We start from the raw sequence: 26049 nt of genomic DNA, 5'->3' as shown, positions 1-26049 counted from the left end.
CCCAGGGACACCTATGGGACAGCCAGGGCACCCCCAGGGACACCAAGGGGACAGCCAGGGCACCTCCAGGGACACCTAGGGGACAGGGAGGTCACCCCCAGGGACACCAAGGGGACAGCCACGGCACCCCAGGGACACCTAGGGGACAGCCAGGGCGCCCCAGGGACAGCCAGGGTACCCCCAGGGACCCCTAGTGGACAGCCTGGGCACCCCCAGGGACAGCCGGGGCACCCCTAGAGCACCTCAGGGACACCCAGGGCACCCCCAGGGACACGTAGGGGACAGCTAGGGCACACCAGGGACAGCCAGGGCCCCCCCAGGGATAGCCAGGGCATCCCCGGGGACACCTAGGGGACAGCCAGGGCACCCCAGGGACACCCAGGGCACCCCCAGGGACACCAAGGGGACATCCAGGGCACGTCCAGGGACACCTATGGGACAGCCAGGGCACCCCCAGGGACACCAAGGGGACAGCCAGGGCACCTCCAGGGACACCTAGGGGACAGGCAGGTCACCCCCAGGGACACCAAGGGGACAGCCACGGCACCCCAGGGACACCTAGGGGACAGCCAGGGCACCCCAGGGACAGCCGGGGCACCCCTAGAGCACCTCAGGGACACCCAGGGCACCCCCAGGGACACGTAGGGGACAGCTAGGGCACACCAGGGACAGCCAGGGCACCCCCAGGGACACCTAGGGGACAGCCAGGGCACCCCAGGGACACCCAGGGCACCCCCAGGGACAGCTAGGGCACAGTCAGGGCATCCCCAGGGACACCAGAGCACCCCCAGGGACACTTAGGGGACAGCCAGGGCCCTCCCAGGGACACCAGGGTACACCCAGGGCCCCCCCAGGGACAGACAAGGCACCCCTAGGGACACCTAGGGGACAGCCAGGGACCCCCAGGGACAGCCAGGGCACCCCCAGGGACACCTAGGGGACAGCCAGGGCACCCCAGGGACGCCTTGGGGACAGCAAGGCACCCCAAGGACACCTAGGGGACAGCCAGGGCACCCCAGGGAAAGCCAGGGCACCCCAGGGACACCTAGGGGACAGCCAGGGACCCCCAGGGACAGCCAGGGCACCCCCAGGGACTCCAGGGCATCCCCAGGGACACCTAGGGGACAGGCAGGGCACCCCCAGGTACAGCCAGGGGACAGCCAGGGCCCCCCCAGAGGTTGAAGGGGCCCCCCCGCTCCAAACCCAGCACGGATGCCTGCGTTGCGGCCCCCCAAAAACCCATGGCCGCCCCTCGAGCTGATATCGACCCCCCCACAGCATCATTGATCCCCACCCGAGTGTCACTGACCCCCCCAATGTCATTGATGCCCCCCCAATATTCCATTGATCCTTCCTCAGCGTCGCTGACCCCCCCCAAAATTCCATTGATCCCCTCCACTTGATCCCGCCCTTTTTCTCCCCTCACGTTTCCCGCCCTTTTTCTCCCCTCACGTTTCCCGCACTTTTTCGTGGGGAACGACCCCTGAGGGGTCCTGTGGAAGGATTCTGGAGGTCCGAGGGGTGAATTTGGGGTTTGAAGGGAGGTTTTGGGGGGTCCCAGGGATGGATTTGGGGGTTTTTGGGGGTCCAAGGGATGGATTTGGGGGTCCCGGGGTGGATCTGGGGTCCTGGGGAGGTTTTGGGGGGTCCCAGGGGTGGATTTGGGGTTCATGGGGAGGGGTTTGGGGGTTTTTTGGGGCCTCAGGGGTGAATTTGGGGTCCGGGGAGAGGTTTTGGGGGTTTTTTGGGGTCCCAGGGGTGAATTTGGGGTCTGGGGAGGGGTTTTTGGGGGTCCCTCACCTGCAGGGCGTCGCGGGGGTGGCAGGGGGAGGGGGCAGCGGGGGGGGCCCAGCGCCCACCCCCCCTTGGGCTTCAGGAGGGCGTCGATGAGACCGAAACAGCTCGGGGGGGCGGGGGGGTCAAAAACGGGGGGGGGTCACGGGCTGGAACCCCCCAGTGCCCCCCAAACCACCCCCAGGGCCCCCCCGACCTCCAGGAGCCCGCAAAACCCTCCTCAGGTTCCTTTGATGCCTCAAATGGGCCGCCCAAACCTCCCGAAGATCCCCGAAAAACACCCACAGCAGCCCCTTGAGACTCCCCGCAGACCCCCCAAACCCCTCCAGGACAACTCGGGACCCCCAGGACCCCCCAAAATCCGCCCCCCCCTCCCCCTGAGGCCTCATTTGACCCGCTCCACGTTGCGGACAGGCACCAGCTGATCAAGCCACAAGCACCAGCACCTGCGGGACTGGGATGGACTGGGAGCACTGGGAGGGTGATCAGAGAGAACTGGGATGGACGGGGAGTGGACTGGGACGAACTGGCAGGCGTGTGGGGGTCCATGGTGGGCACACGGTGCCTTACTGGTCTGTACTGCGATGGGTCTAATGGCCCCAGGGGAAGGGGTGTGGCCACACCGGTCCAGACTGGGAGGGGTGTCACCATGGCGCCGGAGGCGGAGTCGAGGATACGAGCGAGGCAGGGACACCTAGGGGACAGCCAGGGCACCCCCAGGGACACCTAAAGGACAGCCAGGGCACCCCAGGGACACCTAGGGGACAGCCAGGGCACCCACAGGGACACTCAGGGCACCCCAGGGACACCTAGGGGACATCAAGGGCACCCCAGAGGCAGCCACGGCACCCCACAGATAGCCAGGGAACCCCCAGGGACACCTAAGGGACAGCCAGGGCACCCCCAGGGACACCTAAGGAACAGCCAGGGCACCCCCAGGGACACCTATGGGACAGCCAGGGCAGCCCTGGGACACCTAGGGGACAGCCAGGGCACCCGCAGGGCACCCCAGGGACAGCCAGGGAACCCCAGGGACACCTAGGGGACACCCAGGGCACCCCCAGGGACACCGAGGGGACAGCCAGGGCACCCCAGGGACACCTAGGGGACAGGGAAGGCACCCTTGGGACAGCCAGGGCTCCCCCAGGGACAACTAGGGGACAGCCAGGGACCCCCAGGGACACCTAGGGGACAGGCAGGGCACCCTAGGGTCAGCCAGGGCTCCCCCAGGGACAACTAGGGGACAGCCAGGGAACCCCCAGGGACACCTAGGGGACAGCCAGAGCACCCCAAGGACAGCCAGGGCACCCCCAGGGACACCTCGGGGACAGGCAGGGCACCCCCAGGGACACCTAGGGGACAGGCAGGGCACCCCCAGGGACACCTAGGGGACAGCAAGGCACCCCAGGGACACCCTGGGCACCCCCAGGGACACATAAGGGACAGCCAGGGTACCCAGAGGGACACCAAGGGGACAGCCAGGGCACCCCCAGGGACACCTAGGGGACAGCTAGGGCACCCCAGGGACAGCCAGGGCCCCCCCAGGGATAGCCAGGGCATCCCCGGGGACACCTAGGGGACAGCCAGGGCACCCCAGGGACACCCAGGGCACCCCCAGGGACACCAAGGGGACATCCAGGGCACGTCCAGGGACACCTATGGGACAGCCAGGGCACCCCCAGGGACACCAAGGGGACAGCCAGGGCACCTCCAGGGACACCTAGGGGACAGGCAGGTCACCCCCAGGGACACCAAGGGGACAGCCACGGCACCCCAGGGACACCTAGGGGACAGCCAGGGCACCCCAGGGACAGCCGGGGCACCCCTAGAGCACCTCAGGGACACCCAGGGCACCCCCAGGGACACGTAGGGGACAGCTAGGGCACACCAGGGACAGCCAGGGCACCCCCAGGGACACCTAGGGGACAGCCAGGGCACCCCCAGGGACACCCAGGGCACCCCCAGGGACAGCTAGGGCACAGCCAGGGCATCCCCAGGGACACCAGAGCATCCCCAGGGACACCAGAGCACCCCCAGGGACACTTAGGGGACAGCCAGGGCCCTCCCAGGGACACCAGGGTACACCCAGGGCCCCCCCAGGGACAGACAAGGCACCCCTAGGGACACCTATGGGACAGCCAGGGACCCCCAGGGACAGCCAGGGCACCCCCAGGGACACCTAGGGGACAGCCAGGGCACCCCAGGGACGCCTTGGGGACAGCAAGGCACCCCAAGGACACCTAGGGGACAGCCAGGGCATCCCAGGGACACTCAGGGCACCCCAGGGACACCTAGGGGACATCAAGGGCACCCCAGAGGCAGCCACGGCACCCCACAGATAGCCAGGGAACCCCCAGGGACACCTAATGGACAGCCAGGGCACCCCCAGGGACACCTAAGGAACAGCCAGGGCACCCCCAGGGACACCTATGGGACAGCCAGGGCAGCCCTGGGACACCTAGGGGACAGCCAGGGCACCCCCAGGGACACCTATAGGAAAGCCTGGGCACCCCAGGGACAGGCAGGGAACCCCAGGGACACCTAGGGGACAGCCAGGGCACCCACAGGGACACTCAGGGCACCCCAGGGACACCTAGGGGACATCAAGGGCACCCCAGAGGCAGCCACGGAACCGCACAGATAGCCAGGGAACCCCCAGGGACACCTAAGGGACAGCCAGGGCCCCCCAGGGACACCTAGGGGACAGGCAGGGCACCCTAGGGTCAGCCAGGGCTCCCCCAGGGACAACTAGGGGACAGCCAGGGAACTCCCAGGGACACCTAGGGGACAGTCAGGGCACTCCAGGGACACCTAGGGGACAGCCAGAGCACCCCAAGGACAGCCAGGGCACCCCCAGGGACACCTCGGGGAAAGGCAGGGCACCCCCAGGGACACCTAGGGGACAGCAAGGCACCCCAGGGACACCCTGGGCACCCCCAGGGACACATAAGGGACAGCCAGGGTACCCCAGGGACACCAAGGGGACAGCCACGGCACCCCAGGGACACCTAGGGGACAGCCAGGGCACACCAGGGACAGCCAGGGTACCCCCAGGGACCCCTAGGGGACAGCCTGGGCACCCCCAGGGACAGCCGGGGCACCCCTGGAGCACCTCAGGGACACCCAGGGCACCCCCAGGGACACGTAGGGGACAGCTAGGGCACACCAGGGACAGCCAGGGCACCCCCAGGGACACCTAGGGGACAGCCAGGGCACCCCAGGGACACCCAGGGCACCCCCAGGGACACCTATGGGACAGCCAGGGCAGCCCTGGGACACCTAGGGGACAGCCAGGGCACCCCCAGGGACACCTATAGGAAAGCCTGGGCACCCCAGGGACAGCCAGGGAACCCCAGGGACACCTAGGGGACAGCCAGGGCACCCACAGGGACACTCAGGGCACCCCAGGGACACCTAGGGGACATCAAGGGCACCCCAGAGGCAGCCACGGAACCGCACAGAGAGCCAGGGAACCCCCAGGGACACCTAAGGGACAGCCAGGGTACCCCCAGGGACACCTATGGGACAGCCAGGTCAGCCCTGGGACACCTAGGGGACAGCCAGGGCACCCCCAGGGACACCTATAGGAAAGCCTGGGCACCCCAGGGACAGCCAGGGAACCCCAGGGACACCTAGGGGACAGCCAGGGCCCCCCAGGGACACCTAGAAGACAGCCAGGGCACCACAGGAACAGCCAGGGCACCCCCGGGGACACCCAGGGGACCCCAGGGACACCTAGAAGACAGCCAGGGCACCCAGAGGGACACCCAGGGCACCCCCAGGGACACCTAGGGGACAGCCAGGGCACTCCCAGGGACACCTAGGGGACAGGCAGGGCACCCTTGGGACAGCCAGGGCTCCCCCAGGGACAACTAGGGGACAGCCAGGGACCCCCAGGGACACCTAGGTGACAGCCAGGGCACTCCCAGGGACACCTAGGGGACAGGCAGGGCACCCTAGGGTCAGCCAGGGCTCCCCCAGGGACAACTAGGGGACAGCCAGGGAACCCCCAGGGACACCTAGGGGACAGTCAGGGCACTCCAGGGACACCTAGGGGACAGTCAGGGCATCCCCAGGGACACCTAGGGGACAGGCAGGGCACCCCCAGGTACAGCCAGGGGACAGCCAGGGCCCCCCCAGAGGTTGAAGGGGCCCCCCCGCTCCAAACCCAGCACGGATGCCTGCGTTGCGGCCCCCCAAAAACCCATGGCCGCCCCTCGAGCTGATATCGACCCCCCCACAGCATCATTGATCCCCACCCGAGTGTCACTGACCCCCCCAATGTCATTGATGCCCCCCCAATATTCCATTGATCCTTCCTCAGCGTCGCTGACCCCCCCCAAAATTCCATTGATCCCCTCCACTTGATCCCGCCCTTTTTCTCCCCTCACGTTTCCCGCCCTTTTTCTCCCCTCACGTTTCCCGCACTTTTTCGTGGGGAACGACCCCTGAGGGGTCCTGTGGAAGGATTCTGGAGGTCCGAGGGGTGAATTTGGGGTTTGAAGGGAGGTTTTGGGGGGTCCCAGGGATGGATTTGGGGGTTTTTGGGGGTCCAAGGGATGGATTTGGGGGTCCCGGGGTGGATCTGGGGTCCTGGGGAGGTTTTGGGGGGTCCCAGGGGTGGATTTGGGGTTCATGGGGAGGGGTTTGGGGGTTTTTTTGGGGCCTCAGGGGTGAATTTGGGGTCCGGGGAGAGGTTTTGGGGGTTTTTTGGGGTCCCAGGGGTGAATTTGGGGTCTGGGGAGGGGTTTTTGGGGGTCCCTCACCTGCAGGGCGTCGCGGGGGTGGCAGGGGGAGGGGGCAGCGGGGGGGGCCCAGCGCCCACCCCCCCTTGGGCTTCAGGAGGGCGTCGATGAGACCGAAACAGCTCGGGGGGGCGGGGGGGTCAAAAACGGGGGGGGGTCACGGGCTGGAACCCCCCAGTGCCCCCCAAACCACCCCCAGGGCCCCCCCGACCTCCAGGAGCCCGCAAAACCCTCCTCAGGTTCCTTTGATGCCTCAAATGGGCCGCCCAAACCTCCCGAAGATCCCCGAAAAACACCCACAGCAGCCCCTTGAGACTCCCCGCAGACCCCCCAAACCCCTCCAGGACAACTCGGGACCCCCAGGACCCCCCAAAATCCGCCCCCCCCTCCCCCTGAGGCCTCATTTGACCCGCTCCACGTTGCGGACAGGCACCAGCTGATCAAGCCACAAGCACCAGCACCTGCGGGACTGGGATGGACTGGGAGCACTGGGAGGGTGATCAGAGAGAACTGGGATGGACGGGGAGTGGACTGGGACGAACTGGCAGGCGTGTGGGGGTCCATGGTGGGCACACGGTGCCTTACTGGTCTGTACTGGGATGGGTCTAATGGCCGCAGGGGAGGGGGTGTGGCCACACTGGTCCAGACTGGGAGGGGTGTCACCATGGCGCCGGAGGCGGAGTCGAGGATACGAGCGAGGCAGGGACACCTAGGGGACAGCCAGGGCACCCCCAGGGACACCTAAAGGACAGCCAGGGCACCCCAGGGACACCTAGGGGACAGCCAGGGCACCCACAGGGACACCTAGGAAGACAGCCAGGGCCCCCCCAGGGACAGACAAGGTACCCCTAGGGGACAGTCAGGGCACCCCCAGGGACACCTAAAAGACAGCCAGGGCAGCCCTGGGACACCTAGGGGACAGCCAGGGCACCCCCAGGGACACCTAAGAGACAGCCAGGGCACCCCAGGGAAAACTAGGGGACAGCCAGGGCACCCCCAGGGACACCTAGGGGACAGCCAGGGCATCCCAGGGACAGTCAGGTCCCCCCAAGGGACACCTAGTGGACAGCCCGTGGACCCCAAGGGACACCTAGGGGACAGCCAGGGCATCCCAGGGACAGTCAGGTCCCCCCAAGGGACAACCAGTGGACAGCCCGTGGACCCCAAGGGACACCTAGGGGACACCCAGGGCACCCCCAGGGACACCGAGGGGACAGCCAGGGCACCCCAGGGACACCTAGGGGACAGGGAAGGCACCCTTGGGACAGCCAGGGCTCCCCCAGGGACAACTAGGGGACAGCCAGGGACCCCCAGGGACACCTAGGTGACAGCCAGGGCACTCCCAGGGACACCTAGGGGACAGGCAGGGCACCCTAGGGTCAGCCAGGGCTCCCCCAGGGACAACTAGGGGACAGCCAGGGAACCCCCAGGGACACCTAGGGGACAGCCAGAGCACCCCAAGGACAGCCAGGGCACCCCCAGGGACACCTCGGGGACAGGCAGGGCACCCCCAGGGACACCTAGGGGACAGGCAGGGCACCCCCAGGGACACCTAGGGGACAGCAAGGCACCCCAGGGACACCCTGGGCACCCCCAGGGACACATAAGGGACAGCCAGGGTACCCAGAGGGACACCAAGGGGACAGCCAGGGCACCCCCAGGGACACCTAGGGGACAGCTAGGGCACCCCAGGGACAGCCAGGGCCCCCCCAGGGATAGCCAGGGCATCCCCGGGGACACCTAGGGGACAGCCAGGGCACCCCAGGGACACCCAGGGCACCCCCAGGGACACCAAGGGGACATCCAGGGCACGTCCAGGGACACCTATGGGACAGCCAGGGCATCCCCAGGGACACCAAGGGGACAGCCAGGGCACCTCCAGGGACACCTAGGGGACAGGCAGGTCACCCCCAGGGACACCAACGGGACAGCCACGGCACCCCAGGGACACCTAGGGGACAGCCAGGGCACCCCAGGGACAGCCGGGGCACCCCTAGAGCACCTCAGGGACACCCAGGGCACCCCCAGGGACACGTAGGGGACAGCCAGGGCACCCCAGGGACACCCAGGGCACCCCCAGGGACAGCTAGGGCACAGCCAGGGCATCCCCAGGGACACCAGAGCATCCCCAGGGACACCAGAGCACCCCCAGGGACACTTAGGGGACAGCCAGGGCCCTCCCAGGGACACCAGGGTACACCCAGGGCCCCCCCAGGGACAGACAAGGCACCCCTAGGGACACCTAGGGGACAGCCAGGGACCCCCAGGGACAGCCAGGGCACCCCCAGGGACACCTAGGGGACAGCCAGGGCACCCCAGGGACGCCTTGGGGACAGCAAGGCACCCCAAGGACACCTAGGGGACAGCCAGGGCACCCCAGGGAAAGCCAGGGCACCCCAGGGACACCTAGGGGACAGCCAGGGACCCCCAGGGACAGCCAGGGCACCCCCAGGGACTCCAGGGCATCCCCAGGGACACCTAGGGGACAGGCAGGGCACCCCCAGGTACAGCCAGGGGACAGCCAGGGCCCCCCCAGAGGTTGAAGGGGCCCCCCCGCTCCAAACCCAGCACGGATGCCTGCGTTGCGGCCCCCCAAAAACCCATGGCCGCCCCTCGAGCTGATATCGACCCCCCCACAGCATCATTGATCCCCACCCGAGTGTCACTGACCCCCCCCAATATCATTGATGCCCCCCCAATATTCCATTGATCCTTCCTCAGCGTCGCTGACCCCCCCCAAAATTCCATTGATCCCCTCCACTTGATCCCGCCCTTTTTCTCCCCTCACGTTTCCCGCCCTTTTTCTCCCCTCACGTTTCCCGCACTTTTTCGTGGGGAACGACCCCTGAGGGGTCCTGTGGAAGGATTCTGGAGGTCCGAGGGGTGAATTTGGGGTTTGAAGGGAGGTTTTGGGGGGTCCCAGGGATGGATTTGGGGGTTTTTGGGGGTCCAAGGGATGGATTTGGGGGTCCCGGGGTGGATCTGGGGTCCTGGGGAGGTTTTGGGGGGTCCCAGGGGTGGATTTGGGGTTCATGGGGAGGGGTTTGGGGGTTTTTTGGGGCCTCAGGGGTGAATTTGGGGTCCGGGGAGAGGTTTTGGGGGTTTTTTGGGGTCCCAGGGGTGAATTTGGGGTCTGGGGAGGGGTTTTTGGGGGTCCCTCACCTGCAGGGCGTCGCGGGGGGTGGCAGGGGGAGGGGGCAGCGGGGGGGGCCCAGCGCCCACCCCCCCTTGGGCTTCAGGAGGGCGTCGATGAGACCGAAACAGCTCGGGGGGGCGGGGGGGTCAAAAACGGGGGGGGGGTCACGGGCTGGAACCCCCCAGTGCCCCCCAAACCACCCCCAGGGCCCCCCCGACCTCCAGGAGCCCGCAAAACCCTCCTCAGGTTCCTTTGATGCCTCAAATGGGCCGCCCAAACCTCCCGAAGATCCCCGAAAAACACCCACAGCAGCCCCTTGAGACTCCCCGCAGACCCCCCAAACCCCTCCAGGACAACTCGGGACCCCCAGGACCCCCCAAAATCCGCCCCCCCCTCCCCCTGAGGCCTCATTTGACCCGCTCCACGTTGCGGACAGGCACCAGCTGATCAAGCCACAAGCACCAGCACCTGCGGGACTGGGATGGACTGGGAGCACTGGGAGGGTGATCAGAGAGAACTGGGATGGACGGGGAGTGGACTGGGACGAACTGGCAGGCGTGTGGGGGTCCATGGTGGGCACACGGTGCCTTACTGGTCTGTACTGGGATGGGTCTAATGGCCGCAGGGGAGGGGGTGTGGCCACACTGGTCCAGACTGGGAGGGGTGTCACCATGGCGCCGGAGGCGGAGTCGAGGATACGAGCGAGGCAGGGACACCTAGGGGACAGCCAGGGCACCCCCAGGGACACCTAAAGGACAGCCAGGGCACCCCAGGGACACCTAGGGGACAGCCAGGGCACCCACAGGGACACCTAGGAAGACAGCCAGGGCCCCCCCAGGGACAGACAAGGTACCCCTAGGGGACAGTCAGGGCACCCCCAGGGACACCTAAAAGACAGCCAGGGCAGCCCTGGGACACCTAGGGGACAGCCAGGGCACCCCCAGGGACACCTAAGAGACAGCCAGGGCACCCCAGGGAAAACTAGGGGACAGCCAGGGCACCCCCAGGGACACCTAGGGGACAGCCAGGGCATCCCAGGGACAGTCAGGTCCCCCCAAGGGACACCTAGTGGACAGCCCGTGGACCCCAAGGGACACCTAGGGGACAGCCAGGGCATCCCAGGGACAGTCAGGTCCCCCCAAGGGACAACCAGTGGACAGCCCGTGGACCCCAAGGGACACCTAGGGGACACCCAGGGCACCCCCAGGGACACCGAGGGGACAGCCAGGGCACCCCAGGGACACCTAGGGGACAGGGAAGGCACCCTTGGGACAGCCAGGGCTCCCCCAGGGACAACTAGGGGACAGCCAGGGACCCCCAGGGACACCTAGGTGACAGCCAGGGCACTCCCAGGGACACCTAGGGGACAGGGAAGGCACCCTTGGGACAGCCAGGGCTCCCCCAGGGACAACTAGGGGACAGCCAGGGAACCCCCAGGGACACCTAGGGGACAGCCAGAGCACCCCAAGGACAGCCAGGGCACCCCCAGGGACACCAAGGGGACAGCCAGGGCACCCCCAGGGACACCTAGGGGACAGGCAGGGCACCCCCAGGGACACCTACGGGACAGCAAGGCACCCCAGGGACACCCTGGGCACCCCCAGGGACACATAAGGGACAGCCAGGGTACCCAGAGGGACACCAAGGGGACAGCCAGGGCACCCCCAGGGACACCTAGGGGACAGCTAGGGCACCCCAGGGACAGCCAGGGCCCCCCCAGGGATAGCCAGGGCATCCCCGGGGACACCTAGGGGACAGCCAGGGCACCCCAGGGACACCCAGGGCACCCCCAGGGACACCAAGGGGACATCCAGGGCACGTCCAGGGACACCTATGGGACAGCCAGGGCATCCCCAGGGACACCAAGGGGACAGCCAGGGCACCCCAGGGACAGCCGGGGCACCCCTAGAGCACCTCAGGGACACCCAGGGCACCCCCAGGGACACGTAGGGGACAGCCAGGGCACCCCAGGGACACCCAGGGCACCCCCAGGGACAGCTAGGGCACAGCCAGGGCATCCCCAGGGACACCAGAGCATCCCCAGGGACACCAGAGCACCCCCAGGGACACTTAGGGGACAGCCAGGGCCCTCCCAGGGACACCAGGGTACACCCAGGGCCCCCCCAGGGACAGACAAGGCACCCCTAGGGACACCTATGGGACAGCCAGGGACCCCCAGGGACAGCCAGGGCACCCCCAGGGACACCTAGGGGACAGCCAGGGCACCCCAGGGACGCCTTGGGGACAGCAAGGCACCCCAAGGACACCTAGGGGACAGCCAGGGCACCCCAGGGAAAGCCAGGGCACCCCAGGGACACCTAGGGGACAGCCAGGGACCCCCAGGGACAGCCAGGGCACCCCCAGGGACTCCAGGGCATCCCCAGGGACACCTAGGGGACAGGCAGGGCACCCCCAGGTACAGCCAGGGGACAGCCAGGGCCCCCCCAGAGGTTGAAGGGGCCCCCCCGCTCCAAACCCAGCACGGATGCCTGCGTTGCGGCCCCCCAAAAACCCATGGCCGCCCCTCGAGCTGATATCGACCCCCCCACAGCATCATTGATCCCCACCCGAGTGTCACTGACCCCCCCAATGTCATTGATGCCCCCCCAATATTCCATTGATCCTTCCTCAGCGTCGCTGACCCCCCCCAAAATTCCATTGATCCCCTCCACTTGATCCCGCCCTTTTTCTCCCCTCACGTTTCCCGCCCTTTTTCTCCCCTCACGTTTCCCGCACTTTTTCGTGGGGAACGACCCCTGAGGGGTCCTGTGGAAGGATTCTGGAGGTCCGAGGGGTGAATTTGGGGTTTGAAGGGAGGTTTTGGGGGGTCCCAGGGATGGATTTGGGGGTTTTTGGGGGTCCAAGGGATGGATTTGGGGGGTCCCGGGGTGGATCTGGGGTCCTGGGGAGGTTTTGGGGGGTCCCAGGGGTGGATTTGGGGTTCATGGGGAGGGGTTTGGGGGTTTTTTTGGGGCCTCAGGGGTGAATTTGGGGTCCGGGGAGAGGTTTTGGGGGTTTTTTGGGGTCCCAGGGGTGAATTTGGGGTCTGGGGAGGGGTTTTTGGGGGTCCCTCACCTGCAGGGCGTCGCGGGGGTGGCAGGGGGGAGGGGGCAGCGGGGGGGGCCCAGCGCCCACCCCCCCTTGGGCTTCAGGAGGGCGTCGATGAGACCGAAACAGCTCGGGGGGGCGGGGGGGTCAAAAACGGGGGGGGGTCACGGGCTGGAACCCCCCAGTGCCCCCCAAACCACCCCCAGGGCCCCCCCGACCTCCAGGAGCCCGCAAAACCCTCCTCAGGTTCCTTTGATGCCTCAAATGGGCCGCCCAAACCTCCCGAAGATCCCCGAAAAACACCCACAGCAGCCCCTTGAGACTCCCCGCAGACCCCCCAAACCCCTCCAGGACAACTCGGGACCCCCAGGACCCCCCAAAATCCGCCCCCCCCCTCCCCCTGAGGCCTCATTTGACCCGCTCCACGTTGCGGACAGGCACCAGCTGATCAAGCCACAAGCACCAGCACCTGCGGGACTGGGATGGACTGGGAGCACTGGGAGGGTGATCAGAGAGAACTGGGATGGACGGGGAGTGGACTGGGACGAACTGGCAGGCGTGTGGGGGTCCATGGTGGGCACACGGTGCCTTACTGGTCTGTACTGGGATGGGTCTAATGGCCCCAGGGGAGGGGGTGTGGCCACACCGGTCCAGACTGGGAGGGGTGTCACCATGGCGCCGGAGGCGGAGTCGAGGATACGAGCGAGGCAGGGACACCTAGGGGACAGCCAGGGCACCCCCAGGGACACCTAAAGGACAACCAGGGCACCCCAGGGACACCTAGGGGACAGCCAGGGCACCCCCAGGGACACCTAAAGGACAACCAGGGACACCTAGAGGACAGCCAGGGCACCCCCAGGGACACCTAGGGGACAGCCAGGGCATCCCAGGGACAGTCAGGTCCCCCCAAGGGACACCTAGTGGACAGCCCGTGGACCCCAAGGGACACCTAGGGGACAGCCAGGGCATCCCAGGGACAGTCAGGTCCCCCCAAGGGACACCTAGTGGACAGCTCGTGGACCCCAAGGGACACCTAGGGGACAGCCAGGGCACTCCAGGGACACCTAGGGGACAGCCAGGGCAACCCCAGGGACAGCCAGAGCACCCCAGGGACACCTAGGGGACAGCCGGGGCGCCCCCAGGGCCACCTAGGGGAAAGCCAGGGCACCCAGAGCTCCAAGTGCTCTCCAAGGCAGGCTCAAAACCCTTACCAACGATTGGCTTTAATAAAGCAACTCACACAAAGTCACCAGCACCACACGGTTGGTCTGTAACGGCTGCAACAAAATATGCCCTCCTGGAAGCAGTTCAGCACTTACTGATCACTTCTTTGTTTTGGCACTTCCCAGCCAGGGCCTGCGGGGCCTCCTGCAGATGCAGATCTTCGCTGACAAGGCTCCACTTGTGCAGCAGCAGCAGGATTAGGGGCAGGAGCAGGAGCAGCTCCCTGAAATTTTAGAAAATATTAGAAAAATACAGGCAAAAATCTCACCTCTGTCCTCCCCTAAGAACATCCCTAGGACATCATCCCAGTTTTTCCCAGCTAGGAGCTGCAAGGAATTCAGGCAGGGGAATTGACATCAGGGAACAGCTTTGTAAAGTCAAAGGCAGAAAGAGAAGATCCACCAGCAAAGGGCAGGAAAGGGGAAAGGTTTCTGAAAACATTTCTGCAGTCTAATTAATAATTATTTCTGCTTCCCCAGCGAGAAGAACACAAACTCACAGCCATTCAGGCCTGACAGTCCCCTGCAGCCAGAGCTCAGCACACATCCACAGAAGCAAGTCCAGCACCTGAAAGAAAAAAAAAAAAAAAAACAACAAAAAAACACAATCAAACCAGAAGGAAAAGGTGATTTCTTTGGCTTCAAAGTTATTTCAAGTTCTTAAAGCCCAACACAGCTGATAGGAGAAACAGAGTCAGGGCTCCTGGCAGACAGAGGGTGTTTTCCCCCCCAGGGGACTGCAGAGGAATTGTCTGGGACTTGGACTGTCCCTCGGGGTGACACCAGTTGCTGTGACTTTTATCATTCCATATGTTTGACTCCCAAAACTTCCCAGCCCAGGGGCTTGAGCTGACAGGGCAGCACAAAGATTGTTCTCTGTGTGGTGCCCAGATTTGGGGTTCACTGTCACCTTTGCTAGTTTAGATGAATTATACCCACGGCCCCGAATTCCCTGCTCAGTTCCTGCTGCAATAACCTCACAGTGCCTCACAGAGCATGGATATTCCCACGCAGAGCTGCTGCTTGAATGCCAGATGTGTCAGGAACTAGCAGAGCTTCCAAGGAAGCTCAGCAGGATGGGGACAGGATAGGTTTCTATTCCATAGATTTGGTTAATTCTAACCCTCATCCCCTGGGGGTCACCTGTCAGATTTCCCTGGAATTCAGCCACCCCCTGAGCTCGGGCTCCAGGTGATGTTTCAGAGCAGGAGAAGGCACTGGCCGGCCTGTGCTGAGGCAGCCCCTGTGCCCTCGGGAGGACACAGCTCCCTGCAGGAGCTCAGCTCCTTTCCGAGCCCCAGCAGTGGCCTCTGCAAGTGCCTTTCCCTCAGGCAAGGGATGCCCATCCCTGCCTTCAGCACACCTCCAGTGGGACCCACCTGCAAAAGCTTTCCATCACTTCTGCACTCCGGCTGGCTCCCTGGAAAAGTCCAGACTTCATCCAAACGAAACTCCATCCCACTCAAACCTTTGATTTTGAGGCATCTCCGAGGGCCGTTGCTCTGGATTTAATTTCTGTGAGGGAGGAGCACCTTGGCTTTAATGCTGCCGATGGGTGATGTCCTCAGGCTGAAAGGGAGGGGATTTGGGGTGGCCAGGACATCCCTGGCAACTGTGTGGGAGCTCCGGGAGGTGGGAATTGCTGTCTGAGCCCCTCTGCAGACAGCCCGAGCCGCCGTTCCCGGGCAATGCCAGCTGTTCCCTGGGGAGCTCTTGGGCTGTGGGTGCCTCTGTCCGGGCTGCAGCATCTCCCCGTGCCCGGCGGGAGCAGCCCCTGGCCGAGGAGCCGCGGCAGCCCCGGGGCCGTGTCCGTGCCAGCCCCGAGCCCGGCCCCGGGCCCTGCGTTTGGCCGCCGCTGCCACGGGCGGGGCCCCGCAGGCACAGCTCCTCCCCTGCACATCATCCCAGGGCTGCTGGCCCCGCTGGGGCTGCCGGCCTCCTTCCTCCCTGCGCCTCCGGGCACCCGGGACACCTGCAGGAAACCCCGAGGGACACTGCAGGCGGCACGGGGGGGCACCGAGGCCTCCGGCCAGAAAAGCAGCCCCGGCCTCAGCAGCTGCCATCAGTTTGGCCCGGCAACACTCACCTGCAGGAAACGCCCCTGTGCGGGTGGGACCGGCCCTGCCTCTCTCCAGAACTTTGGCCGTGGAAGAAGGGAAGCCTCAGGACTTGTCCTGCTCTTTTCCGCCCAGAAAGAGACTTTGTGTAAGTACTTTTACGGCAGCTGTTGAGTAAATCCTGGAAAGGACAGGAAATCAGCGTCACTGGAAGAGCTTTGTGCTGTCGTGACCTGCCAGCCAGTTCTGCCCTCGAGCCATTCCAGGGGCTGGTGTGTGAAGCAGCTTTGGCAGAGAAGGCGGCACTGCACTTACCTTAGTGGGGCCAAGCGTTGCCATCCTATGGAGGTCCATCCCCATAATGCAGAGATTGGTTCAGCTGCTTGGAGCAGAGTCCGGGTAATGCCAAGGTGCTGAGTTCGATTCTCAAACGGTCCGTCTGCTTGAGAGTCAGATTTTAGGATCCCTCTCAGGCTCAGTATATCCTGTGACCTGGAAATAAGAGGAAAATTCTCGGCTGAGTTTTAATAAAACAGCTTTTGCCATTGCAGGGTGTGAGCTGCACTCGGTGATTTTCGGCCGCGATGAGCCCCACGAGCATTCCGCCCTTCCTTGCCGCCATCTTGGTTGCGTCTGAGGCCACTTCCGGTCCCGCCGGCATCTTTTTTGCGGCACCGCTAAGGCCCCCGGCAGGTGTTTACACAGACGCCTGACTAAATCCACGAATCCGAACCCGGAGGCGGCGCGGATGAGCACATGGCCGGTGTCTGCACACCTGGAAACGCCGCGGAAAATTGCGCCCGGGCGGCGCTGTAGTCGGGGTTTTTGTGCAGGCATCTGCGTAAACGCCTACAGGGTCCTTATTTTTTCCCGCCCTTTTGGCCGCCCTTTTTGGAAGGTCGGGCTCCTCGCGCCTCGGCGCCATTTTGTGAGGGGCGACGCGTGACTTCCGCTTTTCCTTGCCGCCATCTTGGTTGCTCCTGAGGCCACTTCCGTCCCGGCCGCCATGTTCTTTGTGGCTCGGCATAGGCCTCCGCCAGGTGTTTACACAGACGCCTGACTAAATCCACGAATCCGAACGCAAGCGCGTCGCGACTGAGCACACGGCCCGTGTCGGCACACCTGGAAACGCCGCGGAAAATTGCGCCCGGGCAGCGCCGTAGTCGGGGTTTTTGTGCAGGCGTCTGGCTAAATGCCTATAGGGTCCTTATTTTTTCCCGCCCTTTTGGCCGCCTTTTTTGGAAGGTCGGGCGCCTCGCGCTTCGGCGCCGTTTTGTGAGGGGCGACGTGTGACTTCCGCTTTCCCTTGCCGCCATCTTGGTTGCTCCTGAGGCCACTTCCGTCCCGGCCGCCATGTTCTTTGCGGCTCGGCATAGGCCTCCGCCAGGTGTTTACGCAGACGCCTGACTAAATCAACGAATCTGAACGCGGACGCGGCGCGACTGAGCACACGGCCCGTGTCCCCACACCTGGAAACGCCGCGGAAAATTGCCCCCGGGCGGCGCCGTAGTCGGGGTTTTGTGCAGGCAGCTGGATAAACACCTATAGGGTCCTTATTTTTCCCGCCCTTTTGGCCGCCCTTTTTAGAAGGTCAGGCGCCTCGCGTCTCGCCGCCATCTTGGTAGTGGAACCCACTAAAATGCCCCCTCGGCCGCTCACACAAGCGCCTGACTCAATGGACTGCCGCCCGCGGCGCCGCTGCGCCCCCATCCCGTGTCCGCACACCCGCAGACGCCGCGGAAAAGCGCGCCCGGACGGCTCCGGGGTCCGGGTGGCGCGCGCAGGCAGCCGGCTGCCACGCGCCCGGGCTCCTTGCCTTTTTCCCTCCCTTTCGGCCCCGAGCTGCGGGCGGGCGGGCGGCAGCGCCGCCCCCGAGCTCACAATGCGGGGCTGCCACGCGCGTCGGGGACGGGCGGGGGGGGACAGCTGCACTACCGCTGTTTGCCCACAGGGTGGCAGCACTGCCGCACGGCTCCGGCGGGACGGTCATGGGGGACAGCTGCACTACCGCTCTTTGCCCACAGGGTGGCAGCATTGCCGCACAGATCAGGCGGGACGGGCGGGAGGGACAGCTGCACTACCGCTCTTTGCCCACACGATGGCAGCATTGCCGCACAGATCAGGCGGGACGGGCGGGAGGGACAGCTGCACTACCGCTGTTTGCCCACACGGTGGCAGCATTGCCGCACAGATCGGGCGGGCCGGGCGGGGGGGGAAGCTGCACTACCGCTCTCTGCCCACAGGGTGGCAGCACTGCCGCGCGGCGGCGCGGAGCGGAGCCATAAACGAACGTGCCCAGAAATGCCCTTGCGAACAGCCTCCGGAATAAATGGCCCAAAAGACCCCCGAGCACACCTGCGAGAACCCTGCCAGCAACCAGACCGAAACAAAAAAGCCTTTCGTTCAGGCTCTATTTCAATATTTTTTATCTTTGTGATTCTGATATTTACATTAATCATTACAATTCAGCTTTTATATTATGTACATTATACATCATGTATTATGTTTATTATACTATTATATTTATTATATATATTAAGTATAGAAAGTTATATATAAAATAATTTATTATTTATTATGTAATGTTATAAATAATAATACATTTCATTGAAATATCATGATTATGTACATTATAGATGTTTATATTATGTATATTATATATATTTATAAAACGTGTAGTATGTAATAATATATTGTGTATTTATTATTTATATTATTTTTCATATCCTATACTTTTTGTTATTTTTCTTTTTCATTATTTTTTAATTCGTTTGTTTATATTTTAAACGATATTTTACACTAGATGAATTCATTAACCTAACACATCAGAAACACAATTAATTTGAATTAAATGAGCCTGGTTTTCTAAGGGGTAAAGTTTTAATCTTTATTCAAATAATATGGGCATGTTTTCTCTTTCTCTAAGGTTTTTTTTTGGTGGGTTGCGGGGGAGTTTAGTTTGTGGGTTTTCTTTTTTTGTTCGCTTTGTTTTGGAGTTCTTTGCTAATAAACAAGCAGGGTCGGAGAGTTCAAAATAAAACGTCTACTTTGTTTTTATTGCTCCCTCTGAAATGCGCCTCGACAGCCTGGACAGCAGGCTGCTGCTGGTAACACTGTGCACGGGTAGGAGGAGACCTGGTCGGGGCTGGGAAGGAAAAAACGGCACCACGGTGGTCACAGCTTTCTCCCTTCAGGAGTTTTATGGAGCAGAAAATACAGAGCTTTTGCCAACTGCGCTCTCTGTGACATCCCGACGTCCAGCGGGCACGGAGGTCATTTCTCATCTTTCTTGCCAACAGCCAAACCCCCAGGCGCCCGGGGGAAGAAAGAGTATGGGGAAAAAAAAAAGGAACAAAGAAAACATGAAAAAATAAACCAAAACTATAGAAAATAATAAATAAAATTAAAATACCAAAAGAAAAAAATTTCAAAGTAACAAAAAAGTGGAAAAAAAATTTAAACAAAAAATTAAAATAAAAAACTAAAAGTAGTTTTAACAAGTAAATAAATAGCTAAAGAAAAAAATATAAAAATTAAAAAACGGAAGAAAAAGTCTTTGAAAAACCACAAAACGCAACATGAGAAACCACAACAAAAGAGCATAAAAATACAAAAATAACAAGAAATAAAATACAAAATTAAATAAATGCAGCTTTCACCTCCTGCCACTGCCTAAAAAAGCACCATGGCTTTCCTCAATTATGCAGCAATAAGGGAAACAAACCCAGTGCCCCCCAGAACAGAAGGTTTTCTAGACAATTCCCACTTTTGCTTGGAAACAAATTCTATTTTAGTGGGAAGCTCATTTTGGACAAACACCCAAATGTGCCAAGGTAGGAAAGAACCAGCCCCCTGTGTCCAAGGAACAGCAGCTAGGCCTGGATTCAGGTTTTAATGGCATTTATGTAATTAAAAATGCAGTAAATTGAACTTTACAAAGAGATGAATCATGGCAAATAAATACTTCAACGTTTTCTTGGGAATTCACAGAATTTTGTGGAGATGGTGCTGGACAATTCCTGATTTACCAACATTAATTGGATAAATTTCCTTGGAAATGTGCTCTACAAGGTGCAAAAATTCCAATTAGGATGGAAAATTGGAATAAATAAATATTCCCTTACTAAAATCAGAGAGAAAATCAGAGTTATTCCTTCAAATAAAAGGAAGGAATAACATCTAAATCCAAGCTTGCCTGGAAAACAAGCTCAGGAATTTCTAACATTGAAAACTTTTGCAAGAGTCATGAAGTTGGTGAAAGTTCATGGAATGATGATTTAAAATCTGCTTCCTCTGCTCTAATTTAAAGGGAAGTGGGAATTCAACAGGTCCAGTTACTCCTATCCAACCTTGGACTGGGATAAGGCCTTCCAGTGGCTTCACTTCCTACTGGCTCTCTCCTTTTTGCCCACAACCTGGAAGAGGAAAAGCAACAGGAATAAAGTCTCAAACAGGATGTCCTTGGTCCAGGCAGACTGAAATGCAGCTCCCAGGGAGGGAGGCCAGGCTGTGCCTCGGGGAGCTCCGGGAATCTGGGATTGCCCGTGGGATTAAAGGGCTGGAAAAGCACACCCACCTGCCAGGTTCAGTGCTGGGACCGAGCAAGGCCGGGGCTCGGGGGCAGCAGTCAGAGCTGGGACTGCAGGAGAACACCCCAAACCCGGGTTAAACATCCGGCACGACACGCAGCACGCTCCGGGAGAAACTCGGGTGGGAGAAGCCCCGGGATGCTCCACGTTGCTTGCCCTTGGCAGCTGTGCCAGGGCCTCCATCAGAATGCTGACCTCACCGTGCAGCTCCTACAAAACAGGAGAACTTATGGGAATCGCCCAGCAATCCATGGACTTCCAGTTATTAAGAACCACAGCTGCAGCGAAAGGTGCCCAAACTCTACTGCAAACCAGCAGGTCTGAGGAGACGCAGGGATTTATTCCTGAGGGGACACAAGGATCCCTCAGCCAGCCAGGATTTCTCCCAGGCTCTTCCCACTGCTCTCTGAGGACACAAACAGCAGTTTTTCCCTGGAGTTCCCCTTTCCAACAATGCCAAGACTCATGTTCTCCTCCAACCCCAGGTTCAGGAAGGAAAGTAGGAATATTATCACTGCACAGACTGTCCAGGAGGGTGTGACTGAGGCAGCAGCACCAGCTCCCACTCCACTGCTGCTCTGGATTCCTGAGCAGCTCCTTTCCATCCTGCCCTTCCCAGCACCATTCCCTGGGTGCCATGTCCACAGACACCTTCTCCATGCAGCTTAAAACCCACAGACACCAACAGAAAGGAGATCAAAAATCAATTCACATGCTGCTAGTCAGAGAGAATGGGAGAGGCCTAAAAATCTGCATTTATTTTAGAACACTAGAGCAATTTCTTCATGACCCTGACTATCAGTGATGGGCAGATAAACACCTTCTTTAACTTACTACCTGCAAAAACATCAAGTTTCAAGTTTAGTAAAGATAAAATTTTGCTGCAAAAATAAAAGAGGTGGGATGTTGGTGTTAGTGCTTTAACCTTCGGACATTAGCGGGTATTTGTAAAACAAATTCATTATTGAAGCAGCTAACTTGAAAATAAGGGGGTTTTACAATAAAGTTGACCAAAAAAGAGTCTCAAAATTAAGATATAGGTTGCACAAATATTTAAGAAAAAAAAAGTTGTCTTTCGTGCATATAACCTGCCAGCCTCTCATGTCTTCAGTCCTTACCATTTATTTTTACCAAGGTGATGACTAAAACCTTGTCAAAAGCTCAAAAAAAAAAACAATCCAGGACAAGGCAGGTGTTTTCCCAAGTACCCCCAGTGTGGAGCTGTGTCAGCCACAAGTGTTTGCTCCCTCAGCCCAGCCCGGAGCAGGCTCCAGCTGCTGCCCAGGGGTTACCAAGGGACTCGCCTGTTTCAAGCTGTAAATGCAGGTGGCCTGCACTGGAGTGCCAAAAAATGTGAAATATGTGACTCTCACCTTGAATAGCGATCGATCTTCTCAGGGGAGCCCCTCACCCAGGATGGGGGGCTCTGCCACGGATTTCATCCCTCTGCATCTGAAAGAAAGTTGGGACAAAAGTCAGAGTGCTGCAGGATACCTTGACAGCTCCACACATCTTGTGGCAATCTAGGAATACCCTCTACAGTCTAACTACACCCCACATCACAAATTTCAAGCCCCCAGCACTATTATCCTATTACCCCCACACCCAGACTGAGCATCAAGGCAGAGCAGCTCCAGGCCAAACACACACCAACACCCGTGACACAGCACAGGACAAACGAGGGGACACAACAGGGACAGAAAACTCTGGCAAGAAGAATGACCCTGAGGGTCCAGAGAACTCGGAATGAGATGACCGAGGTAAGATGGAAGGTGAGCTGGCCAGGCTCAGAGAACCCTGCAGGAACAAGATGCCATCGGGATGACTTATCCCAAGAAATGCAGAGATGGATGCCCGAGAACCCTACGGTCAGAATCCTCGACCTGTCTTTGCATTCTCACAAGACCTAACCCGCCGAATGGATCAGGGCGGTGCACGGCTGTCAGTACAGCTCAGAACAAGACCTGAAAAGGCATCGGACTGGATGCTTGTGAAGAGAGATGGATTCTGATGAGTGTCCGAGCAGCTGAGACAAAGGCACCTGGCTGAGGAGCACAGAGATCAGAAATGCTAAGACTGATGCCAGAGGTTTTGACAGGCCCCTGAAGGGCTAAGGGAAAAGACAGCACACACAAGACACCCAAGACACAGAGTGCACAACAGACACAACACACACCAGGACTGCTCTGCCCTGCACACCTCGGCACTGTGATCCAGAATGAGACTCTCCCTGGATGAAACCTAAGGGGTCACAGCTTAGACATCCCTGTCTTCAAACCTGACTCAAAAAACCTTGCTAGTGACCCCACACTCTTCTTTCATGCCCTCTACGGCTCTGAGCTCTCCACTTATCTCTCAGATGTCTGGGGAGGTGCATCCACGCCGGGTCCCAAAGAAGGCTGCCTCTCCCTCGGGGAAATTCCTGCTGTGACCAGGCTGGTGTCTCCTCGTCAGCTACAATAAAGAGAACTAAACGTGACCCTGTGCTCTTAGCAGCACATCAGCCAGAAACCAGCAATTCTGCTACTCACAGTCTCCTAAGCTTGCCTGTGTCCTCGGCCCTGTGCTTCAGCTGCGCTCAGAGGCCAACGCCGGCGTCGCAGGGTCTGGTCTAAAAATAAAGACAAAGAACAGAGCTGTAACACGGCCACCATTTACACCTCCCCTGCAAATCAAAACAGTGACCGACCTTCTCAGGGGAGCCCCCTCACCCAGGATGGGGGGCTCTGCCACAGATTTCATCCACCTGCATCTGAAAGAAAGTCAGAACAACAGTCAGAGTGCGGCAGGATACCTTGACAGCTCCACATATCTTGTGGAAATCTAGGAATACCCTCGACAGCCCTGCTACACTCCACATCACAAATTTCAAGCCCCCAGCACTATTATCCTATTACCCCTACACCCAGACTGAGCATCAAGGCAGAGCAGCTCCCGGCCAAACACACACCAACACCCGTGACACAGCACAGGACAAACGAGGGGACACAACAGGGACAGAAAACTCTGGGCAAGAAGAATGACCCTGAGGGTCCAGAGAACTATGAATGAGATGACCGAGGTGAGACTGAAGGTGAGCTGGCCAGGCTCAGAGAACCCTGCAGGAACAAGATGCCATCGGGATGACTTATCCCAAGAAATGCAGAGATGGATGCCCGAGAATCCTACGGTCAGAATCCTCTACCTGCCTTTGCATTCTCACAAGACCTAACCCGCCGGAATGGATCAGGGCGGTGCACGGCTGTCAGTACAGCTCAGAACAAGACCTGAAAAGGCATCGGACTGGATGCTTGTGAAGAGAGATGGATTCTGATGAGTGTCCGAGCAGCTGAGACAAAGGCACCTGGCTGAGGAGCACAGAGATCAGAAATGCTAAGACTGATGCCAGGGGTTTTGATAGGCCCCTCAAAGGACAAAAGGAAAAGACAAGACACCAAACAGACAGAGTGCACAACAGACAAGTGACACAACACACACCAGGACTGCTCTGCCCGGCACACCTCGGCACTCTGATCCAGAATGAGACTTTCTGTAGCCTAAGCGGTCACTTCTTGGACATCCCTGTCACCAAAAATGACTCAAAAAATCCCTCCCGGTGGCCCCTGATCCCACACCCCGCTTTCAAGCCCTCCCTGGCTCCGAGCCCTCCACTTATCTCTTGGACGTCTAGGGAAGTGAATCCACGCTGGGTGGCAAAGAAGGCCGCCTCTCCCTCAGGGAAATTCCTGCTGTTGCTGGGCTGCTGTCTCCTAGTCAGCTACAATAAAGAAAACCAAACATCAAAGCATAATCTTGGCAGCCCATCACCCAAAACCCGACAATTCTGCTACTCACTGTCTCCTAAGCTTGCCCGTGTCCTCGGCCCCGTGCTTCAGCTGCGCTCAGAGGCCAACGCCGGCGTCGCAGGGTCTGCCTGGGTAAAGAGCAGACAATGTGACGTGGCAGCGCTGGAACTTGAGGGGACCCTCCCTCCTTCTCCTCCCTGACTCACCTCAACTCCTCGCCCGTTATCCAAGACTACCTGGATGGGGCCTTCACAAGGAGAAGATCAAGGCTCCATCACAGACTCCTGGAATGCTCCCGGAGGGCTCACGGGTGAGGTGACCCGGGTCTGTCGTCCGGTTGGTGAGAGGGGAGCTCGGCCTCCTGCGAGTGGACTCCCTAAAACACACAATAACGGAGGCTTAGAGTTGCACCAGCGAGTGAGGCTTGAACAATAGCAACTGCTTCTGTCCACCCATCGCTGCTCACCTCGCCCACGTCAGCTTGACTGCTGAGATCCGGCTTTACCACCTAAAAATAAAGACAAAGAACAGAGATGTAACACAGCCACCATTTACACCTCCCCTGCAAACAGAAACAGGGACTGACCTTCTCAGGGGAGCCCCTCACCCAGGATGGGGGGCTCTGCCACATATTTCATCCCTCTGCATCTGAAAGAAAGTTCGGACAAAAGTCAGAGTGCTGCAGGATACCTTGACAGCTCCACACATCTTGTGGCAATCTAGGAATACCCTCTACAGTCTAACTACACCCCACATCACAAATTTCAAGCCCCCGGCACTATTACCCTCGTACCCCTACACCCAGACTAAGCAGCAAGGCAGAGCAGCTCCCGGCCAAACACACACCAACACCCGTGACACAGCACAGGACAAACGAGGGGACACAACAGGGACAGAAAACTCTGGCAAGAAGAATGACCCTGAGGGTCCAGAGAACTCGGAATGAGATGACCGAGGTAAGATGGAAGGTGAGCTGGCCAGGCTCAGAGAACCCTGCAGGAACAAGATGCCATCGCGATGACTTATCCCAAGAAATGCAGAGATGGATGCCCGAGAATCCTACGGTCAGAATCCTCTACCTGCCTTTGCATTCTCACAAGACCTAACCCGCCGGAATGGATCAGGGCGGTGCACGGCTGTCAGTACAGCTCAGAACAAGACCTGAAAAGGCATCGGACTGGATGCTTGTGAAGAGAGATGGATTCTGATGAGTGTCTGAGCAGCTGAGACAAAGGCACCTGGCTGAGGAGCACAGAGATCAGAAATGCTAAGACTGATGCCAGAGGTTTTGACAGGCCCCTCAAAGGACGAAAGGAAAAGACAAGACACCCAAAAGACACAAAATGCACAACAGACACAACACACCCTGGGACTGCTCTGCCCTGCACACCTCAGCACTGTGATCCAGAATGAGACTTTCCCTTAGTGTAGCCTAAGGGGTCACATCTGGGACATCCCCATCTCCAAACCCGACTCAAAAAATCCCTCCCGCTGACCCCTGCCCTGGTACCCCGCTTTCATCCTCTCCCTAGTTCCGAGCCCTCCACTTATCTCTCAGATGTCTGGGGAGGTGAATCCACGCTGGGCCCCAAAGAAGGCCGCCTATGCCTCTGGGAAATTCCTCCTGTCACTGGGCTGCTGTCTCCTAGTCAGCTACAATAAAGAAAACCAA

The 26049-nt window shown here is 60.1% G+C and overlaps 2 long non-coding RNA genes across 2 annotated transcripts; both read right to left on the bottom strand.

Annotated features, from left to right (window-relative positions):
* Positions 1–14246: 14246 nt before the first annotated feature.
* On the bottom strand, positions 14247–16624 carry LOC136304722 (uncharacterized). Its single transcript, XR_010724758.1, has 4 exons — positions 16319–16624; positions 16033–16184; positions 15326–15461; positions 14247–14514 (listed from the first exon to the last, which is right to left on the bottom strand). It is a non-coding gene; the product is annotated as an uncharacterized lncRNA (long non-coding RNA).
* Positions 16625–24596: 7972 nt separating this feature from the next.
* On the bottom strand, positions 24597–25112 carry LOC136304724 (uncharacterized). Its single transcript, XR_010724760.1, has 3 exons — positions 24964–25112; positions 24844–24885; positions 24597–24753 (listed from the first exon to the last, which is right to left on the bottom strand). It is a non-coding gene; the product is annotated as an uncharacterized lncRNA (long non-coding RNA).
* Between the last annotated feature and the right edge of the window lie 937 nt (positions 25113–26049).

The sequence above is a fragment of the Chamaea fasciata genome, unplaced genomic scaffold (genome assembly GCF_029207755.1).
Source record: "Chamaea fasciata isolate MVZ Bird 193981 ecotype frontalis unplaced genomic scaffold, bChaFas1.0.hap1 SCAF_151, whole genome shotgun sequence".
Lineage (NCBI taxonomy): Eukaryota > Metazoa > Chordata > Aves > Passeriformes > Sylviidae > Chamaea > Chamaea fasciata.
Note: the sequence above shows the minus strand (reverse complement) of the source record. Positions and strands in the feature narration are given on the sequence as shown.